This window comes from Bufo bufo, chromosome 3, assembly GCF_905171765.1.
Source record: "Bufo bufo chromosome 3, aBufBuf1.1, whole genome shotgun sequence".
In the NCBI taxonomy this organism is placed as follows: Eukaryota; Metazoa; Chordata; class Amphibia; order Anura; family Bufonidae; genus Bufo; species Bufo bufo.
Window position 1 is genome coordinate 20090570 of NC_053391.1, and position 15791 is coordinate 20106360.

The window sequence follows — 15791 nt, forward strand, 5'->3', positions numbered from 1 at the left end:
ACTGAATATAATATGGAGTATTTCATATATATGAAATAAAAATGAAGCGTCATATGGTTGTAGGTCTGGATGGAATGTATCTCATGAGGATGTAAAATGCTGATTGTTTACACTGATTCTAACTTTCAAAGGTCTCGGAGTAGCCTAGGAATCTCTTACAGATGCTAAATAGGAGTGTGAACAATAGGTCTCTACCCTGCAAATACAATGTGTAAATGAAGAACCATCTCAGGAGGCCAGAAAATGCTAATCTTATTGATGACAAGGTGGGGTCATTATTCTTCCATTGTATATTGTAATGAGGGAAGCCAGATCTGATGAACAAAGTTTCATGATTACGAAGGTGGGACTGGGTGCCTCCTGGGGGGAAGAGGAGGAGCAGATAGATATAGCCACCAAAGAGGTATAAAAGACCCAAGCATGGCTCAGAAAGCTAGAATTCACCAAGGGAATTCACTTGGATCACTGACTTCCTAAGGAGAAGACACTGACTGGAGATCAAGTCCTGAGTGTGAAGAGGGTCCATGTCTGGTAAGTACTGACTGTAAGTGGAAGGAATTAGAAGATATTGTAATCTGTGCTGTGTATAAGGACAATGTGTCTTTGTCTGTAATGTAATTATACACGCAGTGTCAATACATGTCATAGTACATACCTGTAAATGTGCAGGGAACACGGGCAATTACTGATCCTGACTGCCATCACTGGTCCATACCAATACGTTTGTGAAAGAGTTTTACTCACAAGACAAATCTGTAATTAACTCACACATCATTTTCTCTATAGATATCGTTATAGGCTCCTCTAACTAAAGATATCTGTGTATCTTCAGTTATATAATAAAGGTCTGTACACATAACACATATTGTAGACAGTACATAGTGTAGAGGATGGTGAATCACAAAATATTACCTTTTCATGTTATTTTGTGCCGTCATGACTTCTATAAATGATTTCTTAATGTCATGTCCTAGTTGTGTGCAGTCTTCTAATGTATTCTTATATAATATGGAGGTAGAAAGTTGCCTCCTTATAGGGATTATTCAAAACTTTAATGGGATTTGGTCCATTTGCCAGATTTTTTTAAGGATTTTTGCATTGTCCATTGGATGTAAATTGAAAAAACACACCACAGCACATCATCATAATCTTGAAAGCACATGGTGACTGATTGTGTCTTAGGTACATGTAGGATGCTATAAAGATCAGGTTTAAGTTATATTTGTTTATACATTATAAGTACGGACTTTACAGTGAGCTTATAGCGAAGAATTTTAAAATTTGCAGACAATACTGTTCTCTATAACACAGTGGATGGTAATTTATTATTACAGGGTGATTTGGACTCTTGGAATTAAAAATTTCAAATAAAGTTTTATGCACATAAATGGAAAGATTAACACTTGGGTCAAGGAAACAAATTCTTCTATTGTATATTATATAGCAAATACATTATAAGATTGTCACTGAAATGAACTTGGATATGTTGGTGGACAGTAAATTGATCATTAGTGGTCAATACCAGGAGGCGGCTGCCAGTGCTGCTCATGCTCTAGTGTACCTATGCTATCCATGTATTTCCTATATGCAGTTAATATTAACAGATACATCAAGTAGATCACAATTGACTCTCCATGCTTTCCTAAAATCTTACTATCAGGTGACATGACTAGTGATGAGCGGACCGGTGGATGTTCGATTTTAAAGGGTTCGACCAAACTTTGATTCAAAGTTTGGTACGGGTTCCAAACTTGACCCCAAACAACAAATTCCATTGAAGTCAATGGGGACTCAAAATTTGGGGCTGAAAAATGGCTGTAAAAAAGTAAACGAAAGGGCAAGAGGGTTGCAAAAGCTTCCAAAATGGGTGTAAGAGCAGTACAATTGTCCTGCAAACAAATGTGAAAAGAAAAATGACTTGAAATAACATAAAATACATACAAATAAAAAATAAAAATCTTCAACCAGGGGGTGCAATAGGAAGTTGAGGAGCTGTGGATGTGGTGGTATAGGTGGAAGAGGCAGAGGGGGTGGAGGAAGAGGCCAACACTCTTTCTGTTTTCTCTCATCACTACTGTCGACTGAAAATGTTTTCCATCTATAAACTGATTTGACTCTTAAATCATGAAAAACCAATAGAAATGTATTAAACATGAGTTTAGAGTGTGCAGAAGTTTCAATTATCAATCTTGTTGCCAGTTTATGAACTACCAGCACCTCTCTAATAGACAGAGAGACATGATTGTCATATTTTTTATTTATTTAATAAGTAATCTAATAAAAAAAGGTTTAGCTACATAGCACATGGGCCGAAGTATAAAGTTTATAAATAATTTATATTAAAGTGCAAAAATAACCTTTGTGTGAACACATTGGTATAGACTGGTCTGCAGGATTAATAATCAACCAAAGTGCTAAAAAGGTAAAGTGCAAAAATATATAAAGGAACATAAGTCTCTGAATATGACATCCAAGGAGAGAAAATCTCCATATAAGACCATTCAAACATAAGTGTGTAATGACCCGGTGTAGCATGGAGCTCTTATCCATGTGTTTGACTGATAAAATATGGAGCCTTGTCAGGGGATGTCAGCAGTGATAACTGTGGGGAAGCAGGTTACATATATTTATGTAATGGTAGCATTAATCTTTTTATTTGCAAAGAAAATAAGGACCTTTTATCTTATAAATATGTTCTTCTTTCTCCAGGTGAGGACGGGATATGAGGCTCCTGGACTTGTCTTTTCTCTTCCTCTTATAAAGTAGAAGATAATCAAGTACAACTTGTCAGTAATAGTACTGAACATAGACTGGGTGAAATGTCAACAAGATCTGAATATAGTAAACTTTTTGAAAAGAGATGTAAGAAAATTCACCAAGGTGAAAGGTTGCTTAAATGTCCAGAATGTGAGAAATCATTTATTAGAAAAGAAAATCTTGTTGAACATCTAAGAATTCACACAGGAGAGAAGCCATTTACATGTACAAAATGTGATAATTGTTTTAGTAAGAAGTCACATCTTGTTCGACATCAGAGTATTCACATAGGAGAGAAGCCATATTCATGTCCTGAATGTGAGAAGAGTTTTAGTCTGAAAGCATATCTTGTAAATCATCAGAAAATTCACATAGGAGGTAAGCCATTTTCATGCCTAGAATGTGATAAGTGTTTTTGTCATAAATCAGGTCTTGTTCAACATCAGAAAATTCACACAGGAGAGAAGTCATTTTCTTGTCCTGAATGTGAGAAGTGTTTTAGTCATAAATCAGGTCTTGTTAAACATCAAAGAATTCACACAGGAGAGATGCCATTTTCATGTTCTGAATGTGAGAAGTGTTTTAGTCATAAATCAGGTCTTGTTCAACATCAGAAAATTCACACAGGAGAGAAGTCATTTTCTTGTCCTGAATGTGAGAAGTGTTTTAGTCATAAATCAGGTCTTGTTAAACATCAAAGAATTCACACAGGAGAGATGCCATTTTCATGTTCTGAATGTGAGAAGTGTTTTAGTCATAAATCAGGTCTTGTTCAACATCAGAAAATTCACACAGGAGAGAAGCTATTTTCTTGTCTTGAATGTGAGAAGTGTTTTAGTCATAAATTAGGTCTTGTTAAACATCAAAGAATTCACACAGGAGAGAAACCATTTTCTTGTCCTGAATGTGAGAAGTGCTTTAGTCAAAAATCACATCTTGATGGACATCAAAGAATTCACACAGGAGAGAAGCCATTTTCTTGTCCTGAATGTGAGAAGTGCTTTATTCATAAATCACATCTTAATAGACATCAGAGAATTCACACAGGAGAGAAGCCATTTTCATGTACTGAATGTATGAAATGTTTTAGACAGAAATCAAATCTTGTTCGACATCATAAAACACACAGAAGAGAAGCCATTTTCATGTCCTGAATGTGAGAAGTGTTTTAGTCAGAGTGTCAATTCTTGCTCAACATCAGAGAATTCACACAGGAGAGAAGCCATTTACATGTACAGATTGTGGGAAAGGATTTACTAGAAAAACATTTAAAAATTCACACAAAGAAGTAACCGTGTTTATGTATAATATGAGGAAACAGTAGTATAAAATCAGGTCTTGTGGCAAATAAAAGAGCTGACAAGTCAGAAGCCACTGTAATTTTTGACTGTATGAAATATGTGAGGTGTGGAGCTCCACTGTAGTACTTACTACCTTATGATGTGTTCTTTATTTTTTCTGCCAAACTTCTTTTATAATAAATTTTACAATGAGTGAATACTGACAGAGTATTGTCTCTTTAAACTCAGAGAGTCTCCCCTTGGCTGTGATGTCCAGAGAGCGATATAAACCAACGACTGAATTTCAAAAGAGCTCTGTGGGAAACTCCCTTTAACTGATTTACTTATAGTAAAACAATAGTAAGGCGTTTACAAGACAATGCAATATGAGATTATTCTCATCATTTTCATTGTAAGTTTAACTCTTTTAGTACCGGTTAATTTTCCATTTTTGTTTTTTTGTTTTTTGCTTTCTGTTTTACCACAGCCATGATATTTGTATTTTTCCATTCACATGATCATATGAGGGCTTGTTTTCTACAGGACAAGTTGTACTTTCTAATGGCACCATTTATAACTTCACACAAAGTGGGAAGCTGGAAAAAATATATAAGTTTGACTATATGGTGAAATTAACCTGTTCTCTTATTCTATAGGTGAGCACTGTTACAGAGATACCAAATTTGTATACTTCCACTTCATTTTAAGACACCTGTAAAAATCTATCATATAGAGTCTGTTGACCAGCTGTAAAAATATTTTAAAGAAACAGATTCTCCAGCGCTTAATAAAATTACTTATTAGTTACATTCAGAAAAATAAAATAAGCCAGTCTTTCCCGATTGCGAGTTTTAAGATCATGCAGAGCTTACATTTCACTTTTGAAACCAACGTAGACCTATCACCATACCAGCCTTACTGCCCACATCCCCATCTTGCAGCAGAGAAATATTCAAAAGTTTGGTGGAATTCGAAGTGAGTGATACTATAATATGATTTTGGTCATAAATCAGATAATCCATTACTTATAAGTAAGATCCTAAATATAATATACAATAAAGCAGTTTTGTAATTTAACCACCTCAGGACCGCCTAACGCAGTATTGCGTTCTGGCGGCGGTCGATTTTTTCTCCTTCATGCATCGGCGCGTCATATCGCGAGACGCGAGATTACGCGCATAGCCGGCCCGCGCATGCGCAGTGCGGCCCGGAAAAAGTTACAGGAGGAGTTCGTCACCAGCCTGCCAGCCAATGATCATCGCTGGCAGGTTGGTGATTTTAAAAAAATCGAATCACAAGCCATTTAACACATTATATTTATAAATATAATGTGTTAAATGGCTTCTGTGCTCTCTGCTGGTTCCTTTTCGTCGGTTGGTCCCAGCAGAGAGCACACATCACTGTGAGTACACCAAGCACAACACATTTAGCCCCAAATCACCCCCCCATCACCCCAATTAACCCCTTGATCACCCCTGTCAATCACTAGTGAAAGGGAAAAAAGTGATCAGTGTAAACTGTCACTTTTTTTTCCCCACCAGTATTGACTGTTAGGTTTAGATTAGTTTAGGCCCCTTTGGTAGTTAGCTTCAGTTAGTGCCCAGCCCACCGCACCGCAGTCACTGATTCGCTGATTAGCGTATCTCTAATCAGCATTGGTACTTTTATAGTATCTGTAAGTGATCAGAACTGATCACAGCCAGATCTATAATAGTATTAGTGTCACCTTAGCTCGCCCTCCACCCAAAATGCAGTGTTTTCCCGATCAGGCCTGATCGATCGTCCACAGGTGCGTTCACCCATGCCCGCCCCGCCGCAGTGACAAAATTTTTATTTATTTTTTTATCACTGCACAATCACATCACAAGCGCTGCGGCGATAAAAAAAATCAGTTTTGATATTTTTTATCAATCACAGCGGCTTCCTGTACTTCGCTAGCCTCCCATTTGTAAGACAGGCTTGCTTTTTTTCTTGGGTAGTCTCAGGGAATACCCCCTAAATCTAGTTGACCAAATGGCAAGTAAGGGGTATTCTTCTGAGGAGGCCTACAGGATTCTGACCCAGTCGGATGAGGAATGGGAACCCTCATCTGACGAATCCAGCGGGTCAGAATACGAACCTGTAGAAAGCAGTGGCAGTCTGACCCAAAGTTCAGATGATGAGGTTGAGGTCCCTGATACCACCAGGCGTACCCGGCCCCGTGTTGCTAGACCACAGGTTGCGCAGGATCCGCTCCAAGGGCAGCAGAGTGAGGCTGACGCTGTCAGATTATGTGGTGACCCATACACCAGCAGCGCAGCCCATCCTGGAACTAGTACCAGCACTGCCGTAGAACATGGTGAAGTGGCGAGCACCAGAAGGACAGTTGAAGCTGGTACGGTGGCACGTGCAGTAGTTCCCCCGTCGCAGCCACCGCACAGACAGGCCCGTAGAGCCCCTAGAGTCCCTGAGGTGCTGGCAAACCCTGATTGGCAGCCCCCAACTTCAGCCGCACCAGTAGTTCCCCCTTTCACCGCCCAGTCTGGAGTTCGGGCTAAGACAGCTCAGATCGGATCGGCACTGGGGTTTTTTGAGCTGTTCTTGACTGCAGAGCTCTTGGACTTAGTCGTGGCAGAAACAAACCGGTATGCCACTCAATTTATAGCCGCCAACCCGGGAAGCTTTTATGCCCAGTCTTTCCGGTGGAAACCAGTCCAAGTTTCCGAATTTAAAACTTTTCTGGGCCTTCTCCTCAACATGGGCCTGACAAAAAAGCATGAACTGCTGAACCCAATTCATCACATGCCCATGTTCCCTGCTGCCGTGTCCAGGACACGATTTGAGACCATCGTGCGTTTACTGCACTTTAGTGACAACAGCACCTCTCGTCCCAGAGGCCACCCAGCTTTTGACCGGCTCCACAAAATTCGGCCCCTCATAGACCACCTTAACACCAAATTTGCAGATTTGTATACCCCTGAGCAAAACAGCTGCATAGACGATTCCCTGATAAATTTTACCGGCGCCTTGGCTTCAAACAATACATCCCAAGCAAGCGCCCCCGGTATGGGGTCAAATTGTATAAGCTCTGTGAAAGGGCCACAGGCTATACGCACAAATTTAGTGTCTATGAGGGTAAAGATCAGACCCTGGAGCCGGTCGGTTGCCCTGACTACCTGGGGAGCAGTGGGAAGACAGTCTGGGACTTGGTGTCACCCTTATTTGGCAAGGGGTACCATCTTTATGTGGACAATTTCTACACAAGTGTGCCCCTCTTCAGGCATTTGTTTCTAGAACAGATTGGCTGCTGTGGCACCGCGCGACCTAGTCGCCTGGGCTTCCCCCAATGGCTCGTTACCACCCGTCTTGCAAGGGGGGAGAGGGCTGCCTTGTGTAACGAAGAACTGCTTGCGGTGAAATGGATAGACAAGCGTGATGTTTACATGCTCTCCTCCATTCACGCAGACACGACAATCCAAATTGAATGAGCAACCAGTGTCATTGAAAAGCCCCTGTCGGTCCATGACTATAATTCGCTCATGGGAGGGGTGGACTTCAATGACCAGATGTTGGCTCCTTATTTAGTGTCCCGCCGCACCAGACGCTGGTATAAGAAGGTGTCTGTATATTTAATTCAATTGGCTGTCTATAATAGTTTTGTTCTCTACAGTAAGGCTGGGAGAACAGGATCCTTCCTCAAATTTCAGGAAGAGATCATCGAGAACCTCCTGTATCCAGGAGGTTCCATGGCCCCAACCACCAGTGTAGTGAGCCGTCTACATGAGCGACATTTCCCCAATGTCGTTGCTGGTACCTCAAACCAAGCGCCACCCCGAAAAAATGTTGTGTCTGTAGCAGGAGTGGAATAAGGCGTGACACCCACTATTTCTGTCCTGACTGCCCTGACCACCCTGCCCTATGCTTAGGGGAGTGTTTCCGGAAGTACCACACACAGGTACACTATTAGTATAGGGATTGCGTGGCACAGGACAGGCACACAGGAGTCTTAGGGCCCTTTTACACAGAGCTGCTGCAATCCTTTCACCTGGGACAAAGTGCATAATGTACTTCGCCACATCTCTGGGCGATTTGCGCTTTGCACATTGTCCCATGGGGAAGGAGAGGTTTGTCCTATATAGTGTTGATCACGAATATTCGAATTTCGAATTTTTATTGCGAATATAGGAACTTCGAAAATTCGAGAATATTTCAAATAGTTATATATATTCGTAATTTTGAATATTCGAATTTATTTTTCAGATTTTTTTTAAATTATTATTTTTTTTTTTATCAGTACACATGATCCCTCACTGCTTCTAGCTTGTGGGCCAATAAGAAGGCTGCAAAATACTTGACTTTAGGAGTAGTAGAGTTTGCGAATTTTGCTCTATATTCGTTTTTTTTGAATATTCGCTATATTGCTATATATTCTTGTTTTAGAATATTACGAATATTCGAAAAAACTAAGTTATAGCAATATAGAGAATATTTGAAAAAAAAATCGAATATAGAGCAATTTAGCTAATATAAGTGCTATAATCTTCTTTGTCTAATAGTTGTAAGTTGAAAAATTCGCAATAAAAAATTTGAATCCGAAAATTTGAATTCCAAAAATTCGCATATTACACAATCATTACTAGAGTTAAGCGAACACCTGGATGTTCGGGTTCGAGAAGTTCAGCCGAACTTCCCGGAAATGTTCGGGTTCGGGATCCGAACCCGACCCGAACTTCGTCCCGAACCCCATTGAAGTCAATGGGGACCCGAACTTTTCGGCACTAAAAAGGCTGTAAAACAGCCTAGGAAAGGGCTAGAGGGCTGAAAAAGGCAGCAAAATGTAGTTAAATCCCCTGCAAATCCCCTCCACTAGAAAGAATGACTAATAAATCGTTTGATGCATGTATCTTTACAGAGGAAGATGTTCTAAGTTTGCTGTCTAAGGTGAAGACAAATAAGTCACAGGGGCCTGATGAGATACACCCAAAATTATTAAAAGAGCTTAGTGGTGAGCTGGCAAAACCGTTAACAGATTTATTTAACCAATCATTAGTAACAGGAGTCGTCCCGGAAGATTGGAAATTGGCTAATGTCGTGCCCATTCACAAGAAAGGTAGTAGGGAGGAATCGAGCAACTATAGACCAGTGAGTCTGACATCAATAGTAGGCAAATTAATGGAAACCCTATTAAAGGATAGGATTGTGGAACATCTAAAATCCCATGGATTGCAAGATGAAAAACAACATGGGTTTACTTCAGGGAGATCATGTCAAACAAATCTTATAGATTTTTTTGACTGGGTGAATAAAATAATAGACGGTGGAGGTGCAGTAGACATCGCATATCTAGATTTTAGTAAGGCTTTTGACACTGTCCCACATAGAAGACTTATCAATAAACTGCAGTCATTGAGCATGGACTCCCATATTGTTGAGTGGATTAGGCAGTGGCTGAGTGACAGACAACAGAGGGTGGTAGTCAATGGAGAACATTCAAAACAAGGTCATGTTACCAGTGGGGTTCCACAGGGATCTGTACTGGGACCGATTTTGTTTAATATCTTCATAAGTGATATTGCAAAAGGCCTCGCTGGTAAGGTTTGTCTTTTTGCTGATGACACAAAGATAGGTAACAGGGTTGATGTTCCTGGAGGGAAACGCCAAATGGAAAAGGATTTAGGAAAACTAGAAGAATGGTCAGAACTCTGGAAACTGAAATTTAATGTGGATAAGTGCAAGATAATGCACCTGGGGCGTAAAAACCCAAGGGCAGAATATAGAATATTTGACACAGTCCTGACCTCAGTATCTGAGGAAAGGGATTTAGGAGTAATTATTTCAGAAGACTTAAAGGTGGGAAGACAATGTAATAGAGCAGCACGAAATGCCAGCAGAATGCTTGGATGTATAGGGAGAGGTATAAGCAGTAGAAAGAGTGAAGTGCTTATGCCGCTGTACAGAACACTGGTGAGACCTCACTTGGAGTATTGTGCGCAGTACTGGAGGCCATATCTCCAGAAGGATATAGATACTCTAGAGAGAGTTCAGAGAAGAGCTACTAAACTAGTACATGGATTGCAGGATAAAACTTACCAGGAAAGGTTAAAGGACCTTAATATGTATAGCTTGGAAGAAAGAAGAGACAGAGGGGATATGATAGAAACTTTTAAATACATAAAGGGAATCAACTCGGTAAAGGAAGAGAGCATATTTAAAAGAAGAAAAACTACCACAAGAGGACACAGTTTTAAATTAGAGGGGCAAAGGTTTAAAAGTAATATAAGGAAGTATTACTTTACTGAGAGAGTAGTGGATGAATGGAATAGCCTTCCTGCAGAAGTGGTAGCTGCAAATACAGTGAAGGGGTTTAAGCATGCATGGGATAGGCACAAGGCCATCCTTCATATAAGATAGGGCCGGGGGCTATCCATAGTATTCAGTATATTGGGCAGACTAGATGGGCCAAATGGTTCTTATCTGCCGACACATTCTATGCAAACAAATGTGGATAGGGAAATGAATACAAATAAAAATAAAATAAATAAAAATTAACCAATATCAATTGGAGAGAGGTCCCATAGCAGAGAATCTGGCTTCATGTCAGCAGAGAATCAGTCTTCATGTCATAGCAGAGAATCATGCTTCACGTCACCAACCACTGGAACAGTCCATTGTCAGATATCTAGGCCCAGGCACCCAGGCAGAGGAGACAGGTCCCATAGCAGAGAATCTGGCTTCATGTCAGCAGAGAATCTGGCTTCATGTCATAGCAGAGAATCAGGCTTCACGTCACCCACCACTGGAGCAGTCCATTGTCAGATATTTAGGCCCCAGCACCCAGGCAGAGGAGAGAGGTCTCATAACATAGAATCTGGCTTCATGTCAGCAGAGAATCAGGCTTCACGTCACCCACCACTGGAACAGTCCATTGTCACATATTTAGGCCCAGGCACCCAGGCAGAGGAGAGAGGTCCCATAGCAGAGAATCTGGCTTCATGTCAGCAGAGAATCAGTCTTCATGTCATAGCAGAGAATCATGCTTCACGTCACCCACCACTGGAACAGTCCATTGTTAGATATTTAGGCCCAGGCACCCAGGCAGAGGAGAGAGGTCCCATAGCAGAGAATCTGGCTTCATGTCAGCAGAGAATCAGTCTTCATGTCATAGCAGAGAATCAGGCTTCACGTCACCCACCACTGGAACAGTTTATTGTCAGATATTTAGGCCCCGGCACCCAGGCAGAGGAGAGAGGTCCCATAACAGAGATTCAGGCTTCATGTCAGCAGAGAATCAGTCTTCATGTCATAGCAGAGAATCATGCTTCACGTCACCCAACATTGGAACAGTCCATTGTCATATAATTTAGGCCTCGGCACCCAGACAGAGGAGAGAGGTCCCATAATATAGAATCTGGCTTCATGTCAGCGACTCAGCAGAGAATCAGTCTTCATATCATAGCAGAGAATCAGGCTTCATATCACCCACCACTGGAACAGGCCACTGTCAGATATTTTTAGGCACCGGCACCCAGACAGAGGAGAGGTTCACTTTGGGTTGCCCCGCAATATAATGGTAAAATGAAAATAAAAATAGGATTGAATGAGGAAGTGCCCTGGAGTACAATAATATATGGTTAAGGCAGTGCTTCTCAAATAGTGGGGCGCGCCCCCCACGGGGGGCGCCAGGCTCCATAAAGGGGGGCTCGTTCAGGGCCGGCCTTTGGGGTGTGCGAATTTCTTCTGTATAATGCCGGCAGGCCGGGCGGCCGGCGCGTCCCTCAGTGATGTCACGTGCCTGCGCCGCCTGCTTTATGAATGAAGCAGGCGGCGCAGACAACTGACGTCACTGAGGGACGCGCCGGCCGCCCGGCCCGCCTGCCGGCATTATACAGAAGAAATTCAGATATACGGTACTATTAGGAGTGAGGGGGGCATGTTTAATAACTTTAAACGGCCGCGGCGGGCACAAGGTATCTGTGGATGGCACAGTTAAGGGGTGGGGGTCTGTGGATGGCACTGTTATGGGCTGGGGGGGGCACTGTGGATGGCACTGTTATGGGGTGGGGGGTCTGTGGATGGCACATATATAACAGTGCCAGCCACAGATCCCCCTGTAACAGTGTCAGCCACAGATCCCCCCATAAGTGTCCGTCATCCACAGATCCCCCCATAAGTGTCCGTCATCCACAGATCCCCCCTTAAGTGTCCGTCATCCACAGATCCCCCCATAAGTGTCCGTCATCCACAGATCCCCCCATAAGTGTCCGTCATCCACAGATCCCCCCCATAAGTGTCCGTCATCCACAGATCCCCCCATAAGTGTCCGTCATCCACAGATCCCCCCCATAAGTGTCCGTCATCCACAGATTCCCCCCATAAGTGTCCGTCATCCACAGATCCCCCCATAAGTATCCGTCATCCACAGATCCCCCCATAAGTGTCCGTCATCCACAGATCCCCCCATAAGTGTCCGTCATCCACAGATACCCCCATAAGTGTCCGTCATCCACAGATCCCCCCATAAGTGTCCGTCATCCACAGATCCCCCCATAAGTGTCCGTCATCCACAGATCCCCCCATAAGTGTCCGTCATCCACAGATCCCCACATAAGTGTGTGTCCGATCCACATTTCTTTCTTTTTTTATTCTCTTATACGTTAATAAGGATACAGTGTTATGCAGAGGTGTACTTATAACAATTTTATAGACAAATGATACTATTTACAGTCGCGCGGGGGGCGCAAAATGTTTTCTTCTTCCTAGGGGGGGCATGACAGAAAAAAAAATTGCTAACCCTGCCCTCAGAGGAGCTGGCCGTGACACAGCTGCGTTGGCGACCTCTTGCTCCTCCTCTGCCTTCGCCTTGGGCTTCCACTTGTTCCCCTGTGACATTTGGGAATGCTCTCAGTAGCGCGTCTACCAACGTGCGCTTATACTCGCGCATCTTCCTATCACGCTCCAGTGTAGGAAGTAAGGTGGGCACATTGTCTTTGTACTGGGGATCCAGCAGGGTGGCAACCCAGTAGTCCGCACACGTTAAAATGTGGGCAACTCTGCTGCCGTTGCGCAGGCACTGCAGCATGTAGTCGCTCATGTGTTCCAGGCTGCCCAGAGGTAAGGACAAGCTGTCCTCTGTGGGAGGCGTATCGTCATCGTCCTGCGTTTCCCCCCAGCCAAGCACCAGTGATGGGCCCGAGCTGCGTTTGGTGTCACCCCGCTGTGAACATGCTTCATCCTCATCCTCCTCCACCTTCTCCTCATCCTCCTCGTCCTCCAGTAGTGGGCCCTGTCTGGCCACATTTATACCTGGCCTCTGCTGTTGCAAAAAACCTCCCTCTGAGTCACTACGAAGAGACTGGCCTAAAAGTGCTAAAAATGACCCCTCTTCCTCCTGGGCCACCTCCTCTTCCATCATCGCCCTAAGTGTTTTCTCAAGGAGACATAGAAGTGGTATTGTAACGCTGATAACGGCGTCATCGCCACTGGCCATGTTGGTGGAGTACTCGAAACAGCGCAACAGGGCACACAGGTCTCGCATGGAGGCCCAGTCATTGGTGGTGAAGTGGTGCTGTTCCGCAGTGCGATTGACCCGTGCGTGCTGCAGTTGAAACTCCACTATGGCCTGCTGCTGCTCGCACAGTCTGTCCAGCATGTGCAAGGTGGAGTTCCACCTGGTGGGCACGTCGCATGTGAGGCGGTGAGCGGGAAGGCCGAAGTTACGCTGTAGCGCAGACAGGCGAGTAGCGGCAGGATGTGAACGCCGGAAGCGCGAACAGACGGCCCGCACTTTATGCAGCAGCTCTGACATGTCGGGGTAGTTGTGAATGAACTTCTGCACCACCAAATTCAGCACATGCGCCAGGCAAGGGATGTGCGTCAAACCAGCTAGTCCCAGAGCTGCAACGAGATTTCGCCCATTATTGCACACCACCAGGCCGGGCTTGAGGCTCACCAGCAGCAACCACTCGTCGGTCTGTTGTTCTATACCTCACCACAACTCCTGTGCGGTGTGGGGCCTGTCCCCCAAACATATAAGTTTCAGAATGGCCTGCTGACGTTTACCCCGGGCTGTGCTGAAGTTGGTGGTGAAGGTGTGTGGCTGACTGGATGAGCAGGTGGAAGAAGAGGAGGAGGAAGCTGAGTAGGAGGAGACAGGAGGCAAAGAATGTTGCCCTGCGATCCTTGGCGGCGGAAGGACGTGCGCCAAACAGCTCTTCGCCTGGGGCCCAGCCGCCACTACATTTACCCAGTGTGCAGTTAGGGAGCTATAGCGTCCCTGGCCGTGCTTACTGGTCCACGTATCTGTGGTTAGGTGGACCTTGCCACAGATGGCGTTGCGCAGTGCACACTTGATTTTATCGGATACTTGGTTGTTCAGGGAAGGCACGGCTCTCTTGGAGAAGTAGTGCCGGCTGGAAACAACATACTGTGGGACAGCAAGCGACATGAGCTGTTTGAAGCTGTCTGTGTCCACTAGCCTAAATGACAGCATTTCATAGGCCAGTAGTTTAGAAATGCTGGCATTCAGGGCCAGGGATCGAGGGTGGTTAGGTGGGAATTTACGCTTTCTCTCAAATGTTTGTGAGATAGAGAGCTGAACGCTGCCGTGTGACATGGTTGAGATGCTTGGTGACGCAGGTGGTGGTGTTGGTGGTACATCCCATGTTTGCTGGGCGGCAGGTGCCAACGTTCCTCCAGAGGCGGAGGAAGAGGCCGAGGCGGCAGCAGCAGAAGAGGCCGAGGCGGCAGCAGCAGAAGAGGTTGCAGGCGGAGCCTGAGTGAGTTCCTTGTTTTTAAGGTGTTTACTCCACTGCAGTTCATGCTTTGCATGCAGGTGCCTGGTCATGCAGGTTGTGCTAAGGTTCAGAACGTTAATGCCTCGCTTCAGGCTCTGATGGCACAGCATGCAAACCACTCGGGTCTTGTCGTCAGCACATTGTTTGAAGAAGTGCCATGCCAGGGAACTCCTTGAAGCTGCCTTTGGGGTGCTCGGTCCCAGATGGCGGCGGTCAGTAGCAGAGGGAGTCTCTTGGCGGCGGGTGTTCTGATTTTGCCCACTGCTCCCTCTTTTGCTACGCTGTTGGCTCGGTCTCACCACTGCCTCTTACTCCGAACTGTGAAAGTCAGTGGCACGACCTTCATTCCATGTGGGGTCTAGGACCTCATCGTCCCCTGCATCGTCTTCCACCCAGTCTTGATCCCTGACCTCCTGTTCAGTCTGCACACTGCAGAAAGACGCAGCAGTTGACACCTGTGTTTCGTCATCATCAGAGACGTGCTGAGGTGGTATTCCCATGTCCTCATCATCAGAAAACATAAGTGGTTGTGCGTTAGTACATTCTATCTCTTCCAACCCTGGGGAAGGGCTAGGTGGATGCCCTTGGGAAACCCTGCCAGCAGAGTCTTCAAACAGCATAAGAGACTGCTGCATAACTTGAGGCTCAGACAGTTTCCCTGATATGCATGGGGGTGATGTGACAGACTGATGGGCTTGGTTTTCATGCGCCATCTGTGCGCTTTCTGCAGAAGACAAGGTTGGGGGATAATGTGAACGTGCTGGATCCACTGTCGGCCACCCAATTGACTAATGCCTGTACCTGCTCAGGCCTTAACATCCCTAGAATGGCATTGGGCCCCACCAAATATCGCTGTAAATTCTGCTGGCTACTGGGACCCGAGGTAGTTGGTTCACTAGGACGTGTGGCTGTGGCAGAACGGCCACGTCCTCTTCCAGCACCAGAGGGTCCACTAACACCACCACGACCAGGTCCGCGTCCG

At 44.6% G+C, this 15791-nt stretch overlaps 1 pseudogene; it reads left to right on the forward strand.

Moving 5' to 3' along the window:
• Window positions 1–2819: 2819 nt before the first annotated feature.
• LOC120993569 overlaps window positions 2820–15791 on the forward strand; it is a 73460-nt pseudogene continuing 60488 nt past the window's right edge.